Consider the following 23,626-nt stretch of genomic DNA (forward strand, 5'->3'; position numbering starts at 1 on the left):
GTGTACAACAAATCTCTATTCTACAGATAATCGTAGTTTTCATTCTTCAGGTCTGATCTAACTTTCCAACTCTCTCAACAGGCTTTACCTGAACACCCTCATAATGCACTACGTTGTTCTCTCTAGTTTTGTATTTTGTTTCTTTTCTTTTCTTTTTTTTTTTTTGCTAGCACTTACAAAAGTCTATTGTGAATTTATTAATTGATTGATTTTTTAATTGGATGAGATATACCTTCCCCCAAAGAATGTAAGTTCCAATAAGGAAAAAATATTATTTGACTTTTATTTCCAGTAGCTAGCATTGTGTTTGTCCAATATATGCTCACTATATTTTTAAATGCATGAATACATGAATGAGACCCAGAGGTATTAAATAACTTCTCTATGGTCCTACACCTACCAAGGGACAGACCAGGGATGCAAGCCAAGCCTGTCTCACTGTAAAACCTGTATTTTCATCATTATACAAAATGGCTTTGCCTGGATATGTTATAATCAAGATTCTTGGGTTTCAAATATGAGAATTATCTTAAACTTTTCCTTTCAGTTTTTTCATATAGATTCTAAATGCCTGTCTCAATTTTTCTGGCAGTTTTCTGTGCTACCTTATGATGCAAAACTTTACTTATACCATAGCAGCTACTGACACATTAACATTTAAGCAATATTCTCTCCACTGAGGTTGTTGAGTTCAAAATGAGAAACATTCTTTGAGAATTGTTAGTGCAGTTGAAGTCTTCATTGGGAGTGAAGTGAGAATGCATTTATTTATAGATTCTCTGTTTCTTTCTTTTGTATATCTCCATTTTTACTGCCAAGTCATTTCCCTAAGAGAGGGCAGTGGTAACATATGCTTGGCCTTGGCTGCCACCTTCCCTAGGGTGTTTTCTGTCTGATTTGAATGGTGGCATGGAGGTCTGGCAATGGATGACTATGGTACTTGGAAATATGAGGAAATTATACAAATACTTTGTAACTAATTAAAAATCTGTAGTGTTGACATCTGCTTAATATACGTAGTAATTCCAGAAGTTGATAGCAGACCACCTCTAAGTGGCAAGGGTCTGATGCAGCCTCTTTAAATAAAGTAATTGTGAAGTGTACTGGCATGGATATAAACTTGGAGATTAACCAAATAAAGTCATAAAATGTGCTAATTGGTACTCAGGATTAGAATGCAGTAAGAAAACAAATTTACAACACTGACTATTTTATAGTGGAAGTAACTTTTCTACTCCAGAGTCTAAAAATGTACGTAAGTATTAAAAAAGCTACTGGGTTTCAATTCTTCTTGCAACACTGAAGTATCATGGATTGTATTTAGATTTAGACAAGTTACATAAGTGGCTTTTAATTTACGTATTTAGTTAACAGATAGAAAAGAACAGTATCATTTTACAACCAATTAATAATTTAAGGTTTCTACCAAAATGCAGAATAAAGACTATTAAAACAAAGAATGCATCAAAACCCTGTTATTTAAATCAAAATATTGTCATAATAAACCTTTATGTGTACACGTATATATTTTTATTTGCCCTTGACTAAATATGGCAATAAGGTTTTGCAAGGACTTCTGTTTTCATTTTACTTGATATATACCTAGGAGTGGAACTGCTGGGTCATACAGTAATTCTGCATTTAACTTTTTGAGGAAGTGCCAAATTGTTTCCCAAAGTAGCTGCACCAATTGACAGTCTTACCAGAAGTCTATGAGAGTTCCAAATTACCTTAATTCTCACTGATTATCACCTGTCTTGAGAACATAGCTACTCTATTGGATATAAAATGGTAACACGTGATTTTGATTTGTATTTCCTTAATGATTAATGATTTTGAGCATATTTCACATGCTTGTTGGCTACTTGTATATCATCTTTGTAGAAATGACTATTCAAATCCTTTATCCATTATCAAATTGAGTTATTTGGCTTTGTATTATGCAGTTGTTATTTATTTCTATTTATTATTCAGTTGCAGAGTCCTTTATATATACTGGATACCAGTCCCTAATTAGATACATGATTTGCAAATATTTTTTTTTCCATTCTATGGGTTGTCTTTTCCCTTTCTTCAAGGTATCATTTACTGCAAAAGGAAAAAAAAAGATTTCAATTTTGATTTAGTCTTTGCATTTTGGAGGCAACATATTCATCATATGGGTGTGTTGCTCCAGCCTATTTACTGAGTGACCTGAAGAGCTGCGTCTTTTGTGTGGAGCCCAGAACAAGAGAAGGTTCTGCAACAGGTCCAGGCTGCTATGCAAGTTGGTTTGCTACTTGGGCAATTTGGTCCAGCAGATACAATGGTGCTTAAAGTGTCAGTGGCAGAGAGGGAAGCTGTGGAAGTTTCTGACAGGCCTTTATATGTGAATCTCAGTGCAGGCCTTTAGGATTGTGGGCCAAAGTCCTGCCATCCTCTACAGATAACTACTCCTTTTGAGAAACAGCTCTTGGCCTGCTAGTGGCCTTAGCAGAGACTGAACACTTAACCATGGGTCAGCACATGCAACCTGAGCTGCCCATCTGACCAACAACCCATAATGTTGGAAGCACATAGCAACACTTCATCATCAAATATTAATATGAGTAGTATATATGTGAGCAGTCCTTAGCAGGCTCTGAAGACACATATATGTTATAGGAAGAAGTGGCCCAGATACCCATGGTTGCCACTCCCGCTACACTGCCTTCTCTCTCTCAACCTGCACCTATGGCCCTACAATCAGTTGGAAGAGGAAGAGAAGACTCAGGTCTGGTCTATACATGGTTCTGTATGACATGCATGCACCTGAAAGTGGGCAACTGTAGCACTATACGGCCCCTCTCTGGGCCATCCCCGAAGGACAGTGGTGAAGGGAAACTCTCCCAGGGAGCAGAATTTAGAGAAGTGCGCCTGGTTGTTCACCCTTCTTGGAAGCTGAAATGACCAGACATGCAATTATACGGTGATTCATGAGCTGTGGCCAAAGAGAAACTGTGAGATAGTAAGTGTATGCTGTTTTAAGTCTCTAAGCTTAAGTTAATTCGTTAGACCATATAGATAACTAACACTTTAGGGACGGTAGGTAAGGAGTTCCTGTTAAATGTATGTTGAATCATCTTTGCCTGTCTTCAGTAACTTTGTATTTTCTTTTTAATTAAAAACGTTTTAAAAACATATTATATTTCTCTTAAATCAACATCCATGGTATTTATTTGCTATTAAATATATTCTAGCTTGGTGTCTATTTCTGAAATAATTTTGTTATTTTAACCTTAATATTTTCTACCTTCTAACAGTTCTCTCAAAAATCTTTTATATTCTCCAAATAACCTCACTGAATTTTTCTAAATCTGATTTATACTTTTTGATTTTTCACAGCTTCTATAATTTGATACATCATTTTTATCATGCTTGAAAACATTAGGGTAAAGTTCTCATTTGTTTTTGAGCATCTCATTTTGGCATATATTTACTGTCTGAATGGATATTAATCTGTATTTCATTTTTTAATAATAGCTTTATAGCATTTAATATTAGTTATGTTCTGTTGCTAAGGTTTCTAAGAGGGGTTTCTCTGTAGTTCTAAAATAGGAGGTGGGACAAAACAGCTTTTTCTAATTTCAAAAATCTAGATCTCTCTCTTCTCCTGTTTCTCAAAGTGTCTCTGAGTCCACTGTCTCCCCCTCTTCACCTGGATTTTCTCTTTCCAATGCTCCTATTACCTCAATCTGGGTTCTACTTCTAGACATTTCTTTTCAGTGTTGGTCTTTGTCCTGGAAAGGATCTTTGGTTTGTTAGTTTGGAGAGTTTGTAGGGCCCAGACAACTCCAATCTTTCTGTGGTTCTCTGCTCATCTGCATCTTCTCTCACCAGTAGATCACTGCCCAAATTTGCTGCCATGCCCAGATTAGCCTGCCAAGACTTACTGTGGGTATCTGTTGGGGATAGTACAGCTTTGTGACTTTTAAGACTATTGGAACTTCCTTTGCCTTCCTTTTCCTTGGCTTCTTCCTGCATAGTTGCTGATTACAAGCTACACATGTGGTTGTCATTTTGTCCACCAAGTCCTAATTTTGGGTTTATGATCATATGTTGCTGATAAATACTTTCTGTGTGTGTGAGGAGTTATGTCTGAGTGTGTTTCATTTTTCTCTCTTAGTTTTCCTATCTGTAACACATTTTCTATAACAAATTTTCATAAACTTGGTGACTTAACACAACAGAATTTTATTCTATTACTGTTCTGGAGGTCAGAAATCTGAAACTGATGTGTCATCAGGGCTGGGCTCCCTTCAGACTTTGGAGGAGATTCTATTCCTTGCTTTCTCCAGCTTCTTCTGGTGTCTGCATTCCTTGGCTTGTGACCACTCACTAGTGCCATTTTATAGGATCTTCTAAATTATCAATTATTTGAGAATACATATCATGTGTTATCATATTTACTATTTGTTTCAGGCATAATACTTGAACACAGTAATCACTCAGGAAATAGTGTTTAATAGATAACATAAAACTGTATGAGTATAATAATAGCCAAGTGTTTATAGCAGGGTTCCCAGTCGGTCAGCACGCACAGCAGGAGGTGAGCGGCAGGTGGGCGAGTGAGCAAAGCTTCATCTGCGGCTCCCCATCGCTCCCAGTAACGCCTGAACCATACCCCCTGCCCCACCCCATCCGTGGAAAAATTGTCTTCCACAAAACTGGTCCCTGGTGCCAAAAAGGTTGGGTACCACTGTTTTATAGTATATCAAATACATACTAGAACCCCAGGAATATCTAAATGTAGATAGGATTCCTTATGTTTATGGCACGTTGTTTCTTTAAGGATTCCTTATGTCTACAGCACATTGTTTCTTTCACTAACATAATTTCCCAAGTCCCTGACCCAAGTCTTAATAGGAATATCAATCAATATAGTCCATATATCCCAACTATTGTGAGTGGAAGGAATTAGAGTACCTGTCATGCATAAGAGCAGACCTATGGCAAGATCCTAGGAACTTCCTTATCTACTTCTCTAGGGAGATAGAGTGATCTTAAATGTGTCATGAAAAGAGAGCTGCTCACACTCTTCCCCCAATTACTACACCCTATCACAATAATCCTGATTCCTCCATGCTCACATCTGAACCATATCCCAAGCTTTTCACCCAGATTATGATGGTGCTTTTAAAACTTAAAAAAAATTATATTGTATATTGCTAGTACAGCCTCAATAAATTTGATATATTAGTCTCATATCTTCAGGTTGCAGTTAAAAGATCTATTGTTATATATACTTAACTTTTCCTTTGTCCGCCTGTCTTACAAATAAATGGGAAAGGAGACCCACAGGAGGTTCTTCTTATGTGAATATGTCACAAAACTCACTTGGGTTAGAGGCTATGCTTCTTAAATTTATGTTGCACAGATATTTTCCATGATATACTTCTTTATTTGAAAATCCCCTGCCAAGATGGCTAGGAAAATATCCTGCAAAGAAGAGCACTGTATGTTAAGTACCTAGTAATTACGGCAAAAATAATCATGCATTGCTTATACTGAGTCTTCATAATCTTTTCTTTATTTCCTTTTTTTTTCTCTCTGTGTTTCATCTGTGATCCAGGTTACAGGTCAGGGCAATATTAACAGAATAAAAGTAACTAACTGTTATATTGAATACATACAATCCCCTTTGTCTCAATAAATGTTTTACACTATATTATCAAATTCAATTCGATTAATTCAATATTTATGAAAGTCCATTGTGCTGGTACTGTACGAGACACTAGATATGCAGAGAATTAGAAGACATGACACCCACTCTCCAGGAACTTTAAGTATTTGACTCATTACCTCAATTGCTTGTACATATGTCTAATTTACTAGGGGAGGAAATGAAAATAAATGAAAAACATAATATGACCCCTTCCTGAGAACTATATTTTGTTAACATGAAGTTGTTAAATGCAGAAAATTAGAAACTATTTCAGAAACTATACAATAGTTTCCCATTCCTATTCACTAAATATTTCTAAATGAATGGAGAATTAAGAAGGTAGAAAATTGTTAGAAAATTCAAACTGTGTTGACTGCAATGACATTTTCAAATGCACTAGTTATCGCTAAGTTTTTTCAAAAGGACATAAAATTTAATATCAATTATCATTTCTCAATAAGCAAAATAAGAATTTTTTGGAGCCTAATAATGAAGATATATAACTCTGATTACTGATAACACATTTTATTCTTTATTTGAGTTTAGGAAGAAAACATGTCTTATATTTTAGCTGAAAGTTTGACAGTTAGAAGTAATAATCATTATTATAAGAGTAATGGTAGTAAACCAATCACTTGAAAAATAAGGAAAGTTAGAAGAGTTAAGTGAAGATGAAGTGTTAGTAACTCAGACAGAAAAGATTTTTAATGTCCCTGTAGAGATGAAGCAGTTTCAGTATATTATATGACTCTGAATCATCCAGATTTTGAAACTAGATTTTGACAATAATGGTTTTATATAAAATATAGATGTAGGAAATCAAGTTTGGCAAAAAAAAATCCCATAATGTCTCCCTGTATAATAGGTTTATTCCAATTTTGGGAAATACAAAATACTTTTCAATATTATCTCAGACACTGGTAGGGAAATAATTCCAGCTATTCTCTGTATAAGAAGTAATGTCATCTGAAGCTAAATGTCCTTTAGGATTTACATGAAACAGAGTTGTAAAAGGTATATTTAAAAAAATTATTACACTTACTAGTTGAACATTTAAAGAATGGTTTATTTGCTGAAAAAAGATCATTAGTTTTTATCATTCCATAAGTAGGTTATCAATATTTAAATAGTAAAATGAAATTAAGAAGATCTGTTCATTTCTATTAGGTGACTGTAAGGTTTTCTTGAAATACCTTATTCATATTTTATCTCATTTACTTAAATCTACCCTAAAGTTACAATTCTAATACTGGTGACAAACCCCATAATTTAATCAATTGTAAAGAGCTTTTATTAATTATCCATTGTCAATAAAAGCACAGACCTTGGAGTCAGACCCATTCTGAAACCAATTCTGATTTTAATAGGCATCTATTTTAATATTGTTTTTGGAATGCTTCCATACTCCTACTCATAGAACTTTCTTCAGGGAGAATTATTTTTTCCAGCTCCAACTACAGAGCTACTGTCGAGATTACTAATTGGTAGCTATTGCATCTCTGGACACATCAGTAGGTGTTTGATCTGACTAGGGTCAGCCAGAATTCTTCTCCAGTCCTTTCAAGTTTAAACTAAAGGAAAAAGAATTCATACTCCCTGATGGCAGAGACCGAAAAATGTGAGCCTAGAAGTTATTTGTGTTCATGATTCCTGCCTGGTTGAAAAACTCAGCACAGTACAATAAAACCAAAACACAAAGCAAACTAGAAAGGAAGAAATAAAAAAAAGAGTCCTATTGGAATTGCACTGGCTGAGGTAATCTATATTCTTGCCCTTCCCACAGTTGATTATGTGAGCTAATAATTGTTTTTTTATTTTGGTTTTATTCATTTATTCATTATTAACATTTTCTTTTTTGCTTTGTGTTTTTTCATTCTAAACTGGTTAAAGTTTAGTTTATTTCTCTTGCAAAAAGTGCTGCCTATTACAACTTCATATCACATGTGACTTGAGAAAAAAACTCCCTCACTTGTAAAATTATTGTAATATTTCAGTCAGTAAAGTTGTTTCAGTTTGAAGTAACAAAAAATCTGAGTTAAAGTGTATTAAATAATTTTGAGTATTGGATCACTGAAAATTTCAAAGTAGGGCTGCACCAAGCGATAATCCAGCAGCTCAGTGATATCACCTAAACTACATTTCCTCCTCCTTTCTTCTCTGCTCTTTGTAGGATCAGTTTATGTGAAAATAGCTCCCCTCATGTTTGCTGGAGTAATAATCTCTTGTGTTCACAAAAGCAGAAAAAAAAATGCATCTTTGAATTTCCTGGAAAAACCCTGAAAGTCTCTGATTGAAATAGTTTAGATCAGAGTAGCTGAAAGTTCACATACCATAACCAGTATGCAAACTCTTAGTTATCAGTCCACAATGAGATAAATACAAAAGCTTGTAGCAAGTATTTAGAAAAGAATGTACAGTAAGTCCCCTACACATGAACCAGTTCCATTCCAAAAGCGCATTCATTAAGTCCAATTTGTTCATTAAGTCCAACAAAGTTAGCCTAGATACCCAACTAACACAATTGGCTATATAGTATTGTACTGTAATAGGTTTGTAATACTTTTCACACAAATAATACATAAAAAACAAACAAAAACAAAAAAATAAAGAAAATATTTTTAATCTTACAGTACAGTACCTTGAAAAGTACAGTCGTCCAGTACAACAGCTGGCATACAGGGACTGACACTGAGTGAAAAGGCAAGAAAAGTTACTGACTGGAGGAGGGAGAGGAGGTGGGAGACGGTAGAGCTGAAGGATCATCAGCAATAGGAGACGGAGGGCAAGATGCAATTTCACTCATGCCTGACACTGATGGCACAGGTTCTTTTTCCTTGCTGGATTCTATTCTATCTACCCTCTTAAAAGAACGATCCAGTGATGTCTGGATAGTAGCTCTTTTTTTTTCATCATAGATGACACCGTAGCACTGGACTGCATTCTGAACAGCTGCTGCAACCTTCGTGTACCATTCTACGTTCAGGTCCTGTGCCTCAAAAACTAACAGTGCCTCCTCAAATAAAGTAAAGTCCCTTGCCATTTCCTGAGTCATGAATCTCTTCAGTTCTTCAGTTACTTCTTCTTCCTCTTGTCTTTGTCCTTTCTCTGGGCCTCCAATTCCATCAGGTCTTCATTAGTAAGCTCCTTGTGTTGCACAGCAAGGAGTTCAATGAAGTTGTCCTCTTGCAGATCTAGCTCCAGCTTCTCACTGAGGGTCACTAAGTTGCTGAAGACCTCTCTGTACTTCTCATTCACCTTCGCAAATCCATGAAAATAGTAAACAAACTGTGGGCAAAGGTCCTTCCAAACCCCATTCATGGTGACAGCGGTAACCTCACGTCAAGCAAAGTCAATGTTTTTTATGGTCTTGTAGATGTTATAGTCCTTCCAAAATTGTCGCAAGGTTGTTCCTGATTTGCCACTTGCCTTAACTGCCTGACAAAAAGTGTAATGTAAATAATATTTCTTAAAAGTCGCTATAACTCTCTGGTCCATAGGTTGAATGAGCAATGTAGTATTTGGTGGCAGATGCACTACTTTGATATTGGAATGAAAATCGTCCATGAATGGGGGGTGGCCTGGAGCATTGTCAAGCAGCAAAAGAATGCTGAATGGGATGTCCTTCTCCAAGCAATATTTCTCTACCTCCGGGATAAAGTGGTGGAAAATCCAGTCCTGGAAAATGGTCTGTGTAACCCAGGCCTTGGGGTTACTCTTCCACACAATAGGAAGAGAGACCTTGGCTATGTTTTTAAAGGCTCTTGGGTTCTCTGAATGATAAACTAAGAGAGGCTTCAGCTTCATATCACCAGAAGCATTGACACCAAACAACAGAGTTAGCCTATCCTTTGCTGCTTTATAGCCTGGCATCAACTTTTCCTCCTTACTGATATAACTTCAGTCTGGCATCCTCTTCCAGTACAGTCCTGTCTCATCCACATTAAAAACCTGCTTGGGTAAATATGCGCCTTCGTCAATAATTTCTTGAAGCATTTCAGGAAATTCCCAGGCAGCTACCATATCTGCACTCACTTACTTTTATGTTGTGAAGGTTGTCTCTAGCCTTGAACTGGTGAAACCTCCATGGCTGGCATTAGAAGATACGCCCTCTGATTCTTCGCTCTGTTTCTTCTTCAAGTCTTCATAAAGGCTTTTAGCTTTCTCTTGAATCAGCATTAAGCTGAGCAGGACTCAACGCTGATGCTGATCCTACATCCACACACTGAGAAGTTTCTCCATCTCATCCATCACTTTTCCACGCTTCTTTGATATTATTGTCGACATCATCGGCACAGCAGACTTCACATGTTCCATGATATTGTCCTTGTTCTTTAGAATCATGCTGATGGTTGAACAATTCATGAACAATGGTTGACAAGCGATGTCTACCATCTTTTTGCCTCACTCCACTCTCTCAATTATTTTGACTTTTGTTTACATTGTTATCGCTTGGCGCTTCTTAGCAGTACCAGCTACATCACCACTGCTTTTACACTTGCTTCCGGACATCCTGGGCTTGAAATAAAGATACTGTACTACTGTTCTCTACATGGTACTGTACAGTAAAGTACACAAAAGCACAACCTCTTGTAGAGGATGCATGCATGTGACAATGTATGCTAGATACATGAACTAACTTATGTGACTGGACATGCGAATGCACATTCACATCTTTGAAAGTTCGCAACTTGAAGGTTCTTATGTAGGGGACTTACTATAATCATTTAATATTGTGGAAACATAAAATTTTATGTTGAATGTAAAAAGAAATGGTTTGGGTTTATGTCTTGTATATATTTAGTTTTATAATTAATGTTTCTCATACTAAGTTACTTTGTATATATAAATATAATCCTTTTGACATAGATAGAAAAAGACAGTTAAAAAAGTATCTTCTACCACAGAGTTTTTGTTAGATCACAAACCAAGTTCAGAAAACCAAGTTTTGTGGTTCAGTGGATGGAATATGCTATTGTCTTATCCTTGATCATCTGTTCCACCTATGTGCCTTTTTTCTTGGAGGAAGTATTAAAATATTATAATTAGGGAAAGCACTTAGCCCTGACAAATTAAACCTGATTATTGGGTTACATCGATTGTTATACAGCAATGAACAACATCCTCAACGAATTGCCAAATCATCTGGTCAACGCAATAAAAGTACAAGTTGACTTCTGTTTGCTTCCAAAGTAATAGAAAGCTTTCTTCAGTTATCTAAATTATCTAGATACTTTGAGATAATGTTTACTTCAATGTATGGTGAAGAATGAGATGCACCACCCAGATCACCTCTCAAGGAAGGAGTTATTGCCCAAGCTTTCAGCAGACAGACTCCTGTTCTTGGTTCCTCAGAGTCTACCTCAGCTGCAAGGAACTATCTTGCATAAGGGTACACCTTTCCAAGGCAGTCTCCATTCATGACCATTTTGATAAATGGAGATACAAAGGTTTTCATTTCAGTATAACATGGAGCCACTCTAATGGCCTTATATTGCTGTAAATTCCTCCATGGTATTGCCCAAGTCTGCATTGAATTTGCACTGATAAAGTGAACCAGAACAAAATAATGGATAGGGAATAATTTATTGATTTGGGAACTTTCTCCCAAGATACATGGTTTAAAATCCCTAAAGACTGTGCAAATTGACTATATAATGGCTCTTAGAAGCATGAAAAGGCAAAGTTAAGACTAGATGAAACTTCAGACTTGCTGTAGCAGACAATGCAAGAGGGAATAACAGTTTGATTAAGTCATTATGCTGGGATGGATATACAACGTGAGACTATAGGACTCACCAGATAATCATGCTCCATTTGACAGCCCAGAGCATTCACATTCACCAAAGCTATGAAGAATGCACTGGTGAGAGAGACACTAATATGACTCAATAAGATCATGTAACTCTCCTCTGTAAGGCACTCTGAAGTTTGAGTGACTAATACAGAACTAGGCTTACTGGAAGCAACACAGATGGTAGAACCCTGAAACAACAGAGACAATAAAGGATAGAGAGCAGTGCTTTAGTGCCAAGAGCCGGGATATCACAATATCCTAAAGACTGGCAAGGTCAGAGTGGCAGCCAAGGTTTTGACTCACAGATAGTTATGGAGATGGTTCTATGGTTCACAGCACATAGTGTCCCTAAGAACAAAATAAATGGTCAGTTAACAAGGGCACTCTCCAGATACCACCATCACAGGAAATAAAGAATGGCTGACTAGGTGGCTGAAGGCAGCCAACCTAATAAAAATGTTATGATCCCTTGCCCAGTTTCTGGACTTAAGTTGTTTTCAGATTCAGAATCTACTGACTGAAGAGGTGGCCAAGTCTTTGAGCAGAAGTATGCATAACTACTATGGCAAACATAACAATGAATAAATATCCAGTCTTTCCATGGAGACACCTATGGTCATTTAGGGCAAAAGGAAATTGATGTTTTGAGGCCTGTTAGACACAGAGACTTCTAAACCATCATTATGGCTCCCCTTCTTATAATGGCATCCTAAGAAAGGTTCAGCTTACTGTGGATCTACTAGGACCCATGAATCCACTTAGTTGTCATTTTACGATACCTAAATGTATAATTGTGATTGGCATACTTAACACTTGGCTTAACTCCCACAATGATTCCTTGGTCTGTGCAGTAAGGTCTCTCATGGTACAGAAGGCAAAATGAAGACACTGAAACTGCCACTCTGCCATGACACTAAATAGAAAACAGTAATGCATCCTTGTCCAAATAGTATAAATTAATAAGGACCTAAAGGATGCAGAGGCAATGGTCCCCATCATATCTCCATTTAGTTTACCAGTCTGGCCCCTGCAGAAAATACATGGATCTTGGAGGGTGACTCTAGGTTATTACCAACTCAAACAAATAGGAGCCTCAACTGCAGTGCTAGAAATGTAGTCCTTGCTAGAATAGATTATTATGGCCTTGGACATAGGGATGCAGCATTGATTTGGTAAGTGCATTATTTTTTACTATTTATTATTATCAGAAAAGAAGATTAGAAACAGTTCATATTTACATGGAACAGGTAACAATATACATTTACAATTTTGCTCCTGAGCTATATTACCTCTTCTGTCCTCTACCATTTTATAGTACTAAAATATCTGGACCATTTGGATATCCCAATACAACATCACCTCGATCCACTACATTATGTTAATTAAGATGAACAATCAAGAAATATATAGCACCTTAGAGGCCCTAGTAAGACAAATGCACTTCATAGAGTAAGAAATAAACCAAATGCATATACAGGGCCTAAAACATATTTAGCGGAAGCAGACAGCATTTCTCTTCTCAAATTCCAAAGTCCTATAGATGATAAATAGACATTCTTAAATTTGAATGTAATAAAATCATATTTGAAAAATTAATTTTCAAGAGAGAATGTTTTAAAACAAAAGCTAAAGTAAATAATTTGAAATTACAATATTTGAATAATTTGTTGTTGTTCTAAACAGGAACATTAAGATTTGATCTCTTTGGTTTCCAAATGAGTCTGTATTAAAATACACAGTTTAATGACTTAGAAACTCAGACTCTTCTAACACCTAAACTTGATTGCTTGTGGTATTAATCAATGTATAAAATCAACTTCAAACTCCATATAATTAGAATCGCTTGAAGGAATACATTGTTAGAATTAAAGATCCTCCAACAAGAAAATAATTAAACTGTTAAAATCTCTGGCAAAGGGAATTAGCATTGTGAATTATTTTAACTTTGCTGTTGCTATATGATTTAATGACAGCCTTTGTGCATGACAGAAATCATGGACCAATATTTGTAGAATATATATTTATAAAAACCTAATTATTGTCAGTTTTGATTAGCTAGGTTAATCACAGAAAACAGTACAGTCAATAACTTAAACTGAAAACAATGCTCAAATAGTTAATATGTTGCTTCCCAGAGCACTTTTTCTCTGTAGATTTAACTTCCCAGCTATGTCCTTCTACCCTTAAGGTAAATTTAAAACTAATTTATAATTTAATTCAATTGACTTCACTATTATTCCGTCTTAAAATTCTTTATTTAGAAATATTTTCTCCATGTACTGTTACCTATCTTCAAACACATAGCACATATTACTTTCTGCCATATTTATTAAAACAAAATTTTTTTTTTAATATTTATGTTTAAAAATATATTCTAATAACACTGTCCTTCCATTATTCTTTCGGTAGGCAAAGACTAACAAAATCTTTCAAAATTCATACTTAAAGTAATAAGAAAGTAATTATGGTATTAAAAATTAAGAATACACTATTTTTAATTACATGTAACTATTGAGCATTTAAGTAATTCTTTTAGAAAGTAAATGCTAATGGCATTCCTTATGTATTAACATTTTCCAGAATACACTTTTAGCAATTTCTAACAGAACTGAGAGTATCAAAAGTTTTTGAAGAGAATGTTAATCACATGTTACATATTACAAAAAAGTAAATGTACATTCCAATAGCTATAGGAAGCATTTTAAAGTAATATGAATTGACTATGTCAAAACTGCTTGCATTATTTAATTTGAGGCATCTGTAATATGTGATATTTAAACTGTGAAACATTTGTTTGGAATGAGAACAAAGAGACATAATCACAAGAAACTGTCCTGAACACATGAAATGATCTCCTTAATAAAGTTATAATTCCCTTATTAATTTCAACAAAATATAACTTTTAACAACAATAACGCCAATTTCAGTAAAACTATGACTCTCAGGCTTCTTTGTGGTGTTTAACTCTGGGTACATGACTTTTAAAATTTTCTCTCATGACTTCTGTTAACAAATGAATTACTTCTATACTTCAACAAAATTCTTTTAGAATCTTTATGTTTGGCATGATATAAATTTTGATTTTGTGTTCTATATTGTGTTCTATCTTTATATATGGGATACAAATAATTTATAAGCATTATTTCATTCCCATTTTTGGATAATTTACTATTCCTTAAAAGAAATGATATAAATTTATGCTGTTCTCAACTAGTCATTACCTGTAGTATTTAAGAGGGCAGAAGAAAAGACAACCCTACAGACTTGGAAGGAGATTTTTAGCAAAAGTTAGCTTATGGCTATCTTGTAAATATTTGTTGGAAATTCAAATTTTAAACACTTGTTGAATATTATCATTAATTACAGCAAAATAATACAACATATATTCATTATATACATTATAACATATATAACATTATACTATATAATATGTATATAACATGTAATTATATATACAATGAAATCAATACCAAACAATTTCAATTATAGAATTCAGGCATTCCTAGGAAAACAAAGGAACTCAACCTTGACACTCTTTCTGTTGTTGTTATTATTTGTTATTTCCCTTTCTACAAGTCCTGATAGAACAAAACCCATTATGGAAAAAGCATCATTTGCAGAACTATTCTATAATATTACAATTTGGACCATTATGACTCATTAAAATGCTCTTAATTGACTTGAAAATTAAGCAAGTTAAAATATTTCCAAACAACAAAATGCAAACAAATGAAAAAAATCAAGATTGATATTTATTTCCTTAAAAATGAGTAAATGGAAGATTGATTGATCACCTGGAATAAAATAATTTAGTATGAAAATCTGAGGTCTTTTTTGATGGGGCAATTATCCTTTTATTATTACTTTTGAATTGTGTTGGCCTGAAATATTTACATAATTTAGCTATATTCCTAGAATTAAATACACAGATTCTCCAACATATATTGCTAAAAAGAGTAGTTTAAAATAAATAATAATGAACAGGGTTTGTGGGAAAGGATAAAATTGCAATTTATGTTTTTCATAAATATTCTGCCAGTTTGGAACAATTATAGAGTTACGATAGAAAACACAAAGTAACTGTTTTAGAAATTAAACAAGCAAATTTACTGCAATAATAAGCTAGCCTTTACTCTTATAAAACAAATTACATGAATGGGCAATATGCAGCTTCCTGTGTTTTGGTTCTACCTGGTATTTCTTCATATACAATTTGAGAGTATGCTGAAGTCAAATAAATAGGTCACTTGCTGAGTTATTTAGCTTCTGGCCCCTCAGCCACTTGGTCTTCTGACAATATCATCCTATCAAAGGTTGCCTTTTTATTGACAATTCTATTGATTTCCTAATTAATGTACAACTCTTGTATTGGCAGTTACTACAAGAGACATAATTTTAATGTTTGTATGATCAATAGTTTTATCAACACTAAAATTTCCTACTGTTAGTTTGAATGGCTCTAACTATAGGGAATTGTATATTTCTTAATAAATGCAGAAAAACATTGTAAATATTAACAAACCAAAGAAAACGGATGTTCTATGTGGTGTTCTATTATATTTCACTCCCAAAGAAAAGGAGAAAAAACAAACAAAACAAAAGAAAAAATATTTAAAGTAATTCATAGAAAAAGCAACCTAGTAGATGCTAGCTGTTTGGGGTTAAATAGAACATATGGAAAGCAAATACTTTTACAATCCTCATCTTCTAGTTTTTTTAAATGCAGAATGTATAAATACATATTACAAAAAAATACAAGTTTCTATAATTTTACATAGATTCAATCAACTTAATTACCATGATGGAATTCAATGATGGTAACAGTACATTTTAGATTTAAAACCTCAATATATTAAATGAGGTACATCAGAGTGATTCCCTAAAACACAATAAAGTTGTACTTAAAAAATTATATAGGTTTTACAATTACCAGAATTTTGCTGAATATATATTTTTATTTATTATGCTAAAAAGTAATTGAATCAAGACTAAGTGGGTTTATTCCAGGTATGCATGGTCGGTTCAACATTCAAAAATGAATCATTGTAATCCAACATATCAACAAGTTAAAGAGAAAAAAATCATGATTCTATCTATTGATGCAGAAAAAACATTTGACAAAATCCAAATCCATTTATGATAAAAACTCTCAGCAAATTAGGAATGGAAGGGGTAAAGAACACCAATAAAAAAAACTTTCAGATAACATCATACTTTATGACAAAAGACAGGATGCTTTTCATCTAAGATTATGAACAAGGCATGGATGTCTACGATTATTCACCATTACTTCTAGATACACAATCAAAAGCATAATCCATGAAACGAAAAAAATAGTTGGACTTTATTAAAATTAAAAGTTTTGCTTTGTAAAGGATACTACTAAGAGAGTTAAGCTATAAGCCAAAAGAAAATATTTGCAAAACATTTATCTGATTAAGGATATATATCCAAAACATATAAAGAATCCTTAAAACTCAACAATGAGAAAAAAAAAAAACTATGTAATGTGGAAAAAGTACGACCAGACATTTTTCCAATGAAGATATACAGATACAAATAAGTATATGAAAAGATGGTCAACATCATATGTCATTAGAGGAATGCAAATTACAACACCGTGGGATAGCACTCATTATTTATTAAAATAGCTACATTCCAAAAACTGACAATAGCAATTGTTGGTGAGGATGTTGAGCAACAGGAACTCTCATTCATTGCTGGTGGGAATACAAAATAATAGAGCCACTTTGGAAGACAGTTCAGCAGTTTCACACAAAACTGAATGCAATCTTATCTTTATGTTCTAACAATGGTGCTGTTAGATATTTACTAACTGATTTTAAAAATACCAAAATCTGCATGTGAATATTTATAGCAACTTTATTCATTATTGCCAAAACAGGAAGCAACCAAGATATCCTTCAATGGGCTACTGGAAAAATAAACTGTGGTTCCTTGATTAAAATGGAATAATATTGAGCATTAGAAAAGTAATAAGCCATGCAAAGACATGAATGAATTTTAAATGAATACTGATAACTTTAAAAAGCCAGTCTGAAAAGACTACATACTTTTTAATTACAATTATATGACACTCTGGAAAAGGAAAACCTATAGAGATAACAACAGGTCAGTTGCTGGTAGGAGTTTGAAGTGGAGGGTTAATAGATAAAGCACAGGGGATTTCTGAGTGAAATTATTTTGAGTGATACTGTAATGGTGGAACCTTTTGTCAAAACACACAGAACTTTTTAGCATTAAGAATTAGCCTTTATACACTACCAAACATAAGGTAGATAGCTAGTGGGAAGCAGCCACATAGCACAAGGAGATCAGCTTGGTGCTTTGTGACCGCCTGGAGGGGTGGGATAAGGAGGGTGGGAGGGAGGGAGATGCAAGAGGGAAGAGATATGGGAACATATGTATATGTATAACTGATTCACTTTGTTATAAAGCAGAAAGTAACACATAATTGTAAAGCAATTATACTCCAATAAAGATGTAAAAAAAAATTTAAAAAAAAGAGTCAGCCTTATGTCTGCAAAAAAAAAAAAAAAATCATTTAGGAGTCAAGGAATCCCAGGATAAAATCTAGAATTTGACATAATAATCTAACGATTGAATATGTATGAAATAACCACACTGAAAAGAGTGGTGGAAGAGTTGTTGACTTAAGTTACTGGGATGAATGGATTCTACAAGACTAAAGGCAAAAGAAACTGTACTAGCACTTTAAATAAAATTAACACTTGATTCTAGTTGTTATTCTTAGAGTAAGGGTTAACAATTTTAAACTGCTATTTATATGTTTTTTGTTTGGTTGGCGTTCACGTGCTTCTTTGTACTTTTTTAATGTCCTTACAAGAAAATCTTAAATTATATATGTGGCTTACATTGTATAACTATTGGATAGTGCAATTCTAAGCTGTCATATATCCAAAACAAATTCCATATTTCTGAAGGTTCCATCAGTCAGTAAGTATAGCTATATAAGCCTTTAATATGTCCAAACTGATTTCTGAAGGTCCCACATTTTAATAATTCCTATCTAAAACGTATTGATCAGTTAAGTAAGTGGATGTCAGATGATGGGAAACAGGTTTCAATGATAGGTAACAAATAAGCAAGGTGGGGAAGGCTAGAATGATTCATGTGGTAAGGTAATAGATTAGACTGGAGATATTAGTTTGAACTAATACTTAAAAATAGATGGTTACATACAAAAATATTTATAGATATGCTTATATCCATAGGTTATCATACTCATATTTCCTTTCTGTCAGCTCACAGCCTATGTGTAAAGTCACTCAGGCAGCAACAAGCACACCTAGACCCAAATTCCAGTCTCTAGTATCATTCTCCAATAAAAGGAACCAAAGCTCCTTAGAGACCTGGCTGATTCTAGAACTGAGGCAGGAAATACACATGATTAGCCTAGACTATCTCACAGTGCCAGAAAGTAGGGAAATGCTTAAACACACACACACACACACACACACACACATACCACAATGATGGGACGTACCCAAGAGCCAACTGAAAGAGCTCCCAATGGCCAAAGCTGAAATAATTTGAGCACAAAAATATGAAGTAGTACTGGATTATAACACAAAGCTTTAAAAATATCCACAGACCTATTCTGATACAAATAAATTATTGAATAAATAAACCAGTAGAGGAGAAGAGACAAATCTCTCATAGAGAAGAACTCCAATATTTATATAGATACTCCACCCTCAAGGAAGTGGAGCATAACTCCCCACTTCTTAAGTGTGAGCTATGCATTGTGATTTCTTTTCAAGGAGTACATTATGGAAAGGGGAAAAAGTATAATTTTACCAAGGGGAAAGCTGAAAAATATTACATCAGCCAGGTGGTCAACAATGATAAATCATGATAAGTCATGCTAAGTTATGCACCCTTAATATGAGACGATGGGATTTTCACTTAACTCTATGGTTTTTCTCCCCCAAAACCATAACCTCAGTTTAATCATGAGGGATAAAAAAAAATCAGACAAATTCCAATAGAGAGGCATCCTACAAAATATCTTGCCAGTGATCCTCAACTCTCAGGTAATCTTTACAAAAGGAAAGTCTGAGAAACTGTCACAGCCAAGAAAAGCCTAATGAAACATGACAACAAAATGTAATGTGGAATCCTGGACTGGGTCCTAGAACACAAAAAAGGCTGAAAAAAAAAAGGAAATCTGAATTTACTTGGTAATTATGTACCAATATAGGTTCTTTATTTGTGACAAACGTACCATATTAATATAGGATGTTGATTAATATAGTATTATTCATAATATAGTAAATGATGTGAGATATATGGGAGTTCTCAAACTATATCCATACTTTTGTAAATCTAAAACTATTCTGAAAAAGCACTTAAGAAAATAAATAAATTAGGAAAAAAGAAACCCCCACTTCTGCTTAATTAACCATACAATATAATTTCTAAACCTTATAAATGTTTTATCAATTAATAAATAATAAATTAATACAATCTTATATCTTAATTAAAATTTACATGGGGAATTAGAATGAAAATGCTGAAATTTAGCTATGATTTATGTTCTCCATTTATAGTTAATGAAATAATTATGATCAAATTATAAAATTCTGGATTTATTCTCAATAAGTTGAAATGATTTGCCCATTTTTCACCTATTTGACAAGAAAATCACATAAATCTTATGAAATATGGAAAAGTCCAATCCAAATATTAGTTTACAAGAGAGGTATTTAGAACTAGTGTACTAAATGTAAGTTCTTGCCACTCTGGGTGTCAGAAACACACTAAGAAGCATGTTAGATTTACTGTAGGTGTATGAATTGTATAAGGGTCCTTTTTGGATATTTCACAAACAAAATATTTAACCATATCAATTTTTCAATAAGTATTGACTATTATAAATATCACAATATCTATTCCTCTGTTGATGGACATTTAGGTTGCTTCCATGCCCTGGCTATTGTAAATAGTGCTGCAATGAACACTGGGGTGCATGTGTCTTTTTGAATTATGGTTTTCTCTGGGTATATGCTCAGAAGTGGAATTGCTGGGTCATATGGTAGTTCTATTTTTAGTTTTTTAAGGAACCTCCATACTGTTCTCCATAGTGGTTGTTATCAATTTACATTCCCACCAACATTGCAAGAAGGTTCCCTTTTCTCTATACCCTCTGCAGCATTTACTGTTGGTAGATTTTTTGATGATGGCCACTCTGACTGGTGTGAGGTGATACCTCATTGTAGTTTTGATTTGCATTTCTCTAATTATTAGTGATGTTGAGCATATTTTCATGTGCCTCCTGGCCATCCATATGTCTTCTTTGGAGAAATGTCTATTTAGGTCTTCCACCCTTTTTTTTTTCTTCTCTTTTGCGGTACGCAGGCCTCTCACTGTTGTGGCCTCTCCCGCTGCGGAGCACAGGCTCTGGACGCACAGGCTCAGTGGCCATGGCTCACGGGCCCAGCCGCTCCGCGGCATGTGGGACCTTCCCGGACCAGGGCACGAACCCGTGTCCCCTGCATCGGCAGGCGGACTCTCAACCACTGCGCCACCAGGGAAGCCCTTCCACCCATTTTTTGTTTTTTTGATATTGAACTGCATGAGCTGTTTGTATATTTCAGAGATTAATCCTTTGTCCGTTGCTTCATTTGCAACTATTTTCTCCCATTCTGAGGTTTGTCTTTTTGTCTTAAGGTTTCCTTTGCTGTGCAAAAGCTTTTATGTTTAATTATGTTCCATTTGTTTATTTTTGTTTTTATTCTCATTACTGTAGAAGGTGGGTCAAAAAAGATCTTGCTGTGATTTATGTCAAAAAGCGTTCTGCCTTTGTTTTCCTCTAAGAGTTTTATAGTGTCTGGCCTTACATTTAGGTCTTTAATCCATTTGGAGTTTATTTTTATGAATGGTGTTAGGGAGTATTCTAATTTCATTGTTTTACATGTAGATGTGGTACATATATACAATGGAATGTTACTCAGCCATAAAAAGGAACGAAACTGGGTCATTTGTAGAGATGTAGATGGACCTAGAGTCTGTCATACAGAGTGAAGTAAGTCAGAAAGAGAAAAAGAAACATCGTATATTAACGCATATATGTGGAATCTAGAAAAATGGTATAGATGTTCTTATTGGCAAAGCAGAAATAGAGACACAGATGTAGAGAACGTAAGGACACCAAGGGTTGGGAAGCGAGGGTGGAATGAATTGGGAGATGGGGATGGACATATATACACTATTGATACTATGTATAAAATAGATAACTAATGAGAACCTACTGTATAGCACAGGGAACTCTACTCAATGCTCTGCGGTGACCTAAATGAGAAGGAAATCCAGAAAAGAGGGATATATGTATATGTATAGCTGATTCACTTTGCTGTACAGTAGAAACACAACATTGTAAAGCAATTATACTCCAATAAAAATTTTAAAAAACAAAATAAAATCACAATAACATCTTAAAGCTCCTTAAAGTTTCCAAATAACTGGGATTCGCATGATCTCACCTAACACTCTGGGGTTCACAGGGTAATTTCTGTAATATCCAGTTTGCAAATGAGAAAACTACCTCCTAGAAATTGTGATTGGATTGAGATAATATTTAATAACTGATGGTGTTTTGACTAAACCCAAGTCTTCTAACTCAAAGTGTTGTGATCTTTCCTCTGTTCTACTTTATATTTTCTTTGATATCTTACAAAAACTTGGGTAATCACTGTCAACAGGGCCGTACATTGGACCCTCATACAACTCAGCAATGTGTAACTTTAAGGAAAGCAAATGAAACAGGGCAGGTTTAGCTGGGAACATCACTAGTTCTAACAGCATTTTGGAAAATTAAGTAAATTGACATTTTGATCCTTGCATGTACAATTATGATAATTCCCTGTTTATCTTCATTCTATTTTTCTTTATATGAGCAAGACTAAATTTTATTCTTACCATCTTAACTAGGAATTCCAATTATTCTATAAAACATTAAGTATAAGCTTCTTATAGTATCTTCACATTTATAAGCATAGAATTTGACAAAATGGTGCCAATATTCAACCTTAATTTTCCCACTCATCTTCTTCACGGCTTCCCTGACAACATCTTTTTTTTTCTAGACTTCTTATTCACTCTCCTATAATCAATAATCACCCAGATATGGCAAGTTCCTTTATTTTCTGTTCCAAATTGTATGTTTTGCTAATTCTGACAGATAATCGTGGAGTTCCCTTAGTGGAAGTTAGAGGATGGTGGGGGTGGAAGAAAATTCTTTCTCTGCCACTGCTGAAAAGAAATGTGGATGCCTGCAATTAATCAAACTGGGGACCTAGGGAATCACATGTTCCTATATTCCTAAGCCCCTTCAAGATGATTGTGGATGGTCTCTGTGTCTTCATGAAAGAACACAACACAGTAGTTTTTATTTGAAAGACAATTATTTCACTTGTTTCCTTTGATCTTCAGGAAATTCTCAGCATTACTGTGTTAAATGATTATTTTCAGGGGCTGGCTTAGATTATAAGAGACAACTTAGGGGTAGAATTTGGCTTTGAGACAGAAGTGATAGCTAGTATATTCCATCACCCAAATGCTGTTCTTCTATTAAACTTAGCCTGAATGTCAAATCCTCAATAAGTAGGATCACCTCTCAGTCTAAGCCACTCTCATCAATTGTTAGTTACATAACTTCCACAGAATCACATTACCATATATTCCTACCTGGCAACATTTGCATGTTGCCATATATAATCTGTCTTCTCACTTACTGCCAGAAAATTGAGAATATCCTCAATTTATCACAAATTTCTCTGATCTAACCAGGCACATCAACAACAATTTACTTACTATTAAATGCAATATTGAAGACAATTGCAAGGTTTGGGGAGTAAAATTAAAATAACAAAGCTATACTGAAAGAGGAATTGTGGCAGGAATTTAGGTCAGGGATCCTGAGCAAAGGACCAAGCGTTTTAGAGCTAAAAATCACTACCCTCATCCCTAGTATACCTTATTGTACTCCCTCTTGCTTTACTTTTAAAAAAATACCATTTGTTGTTTTCTAGCATAATATATTATTTAATTATTCATTGTACTAGTCTTTCTATCACTGCTAGAATATAGTTTCCATGACTAAAATA

This window comes from Monodon monoceros, unplaced genomic scaffold (genome assembly GCF_005190385.1).
Source record: "Monodon monoceros isolate NGI ecotype Baffin Bay Population unplaced genomic scaffold, NGI_Narwhal_1 Super_Scaffold_18, whole genome shotgun sequence".
Classification (NCBI taxonomy): domain Eukaryota; kingdom Metazoa; phylum Chordata; class Mammalia; order Artiodactyla; family Monodontidae; genus Monodon; species Monodon monoceros.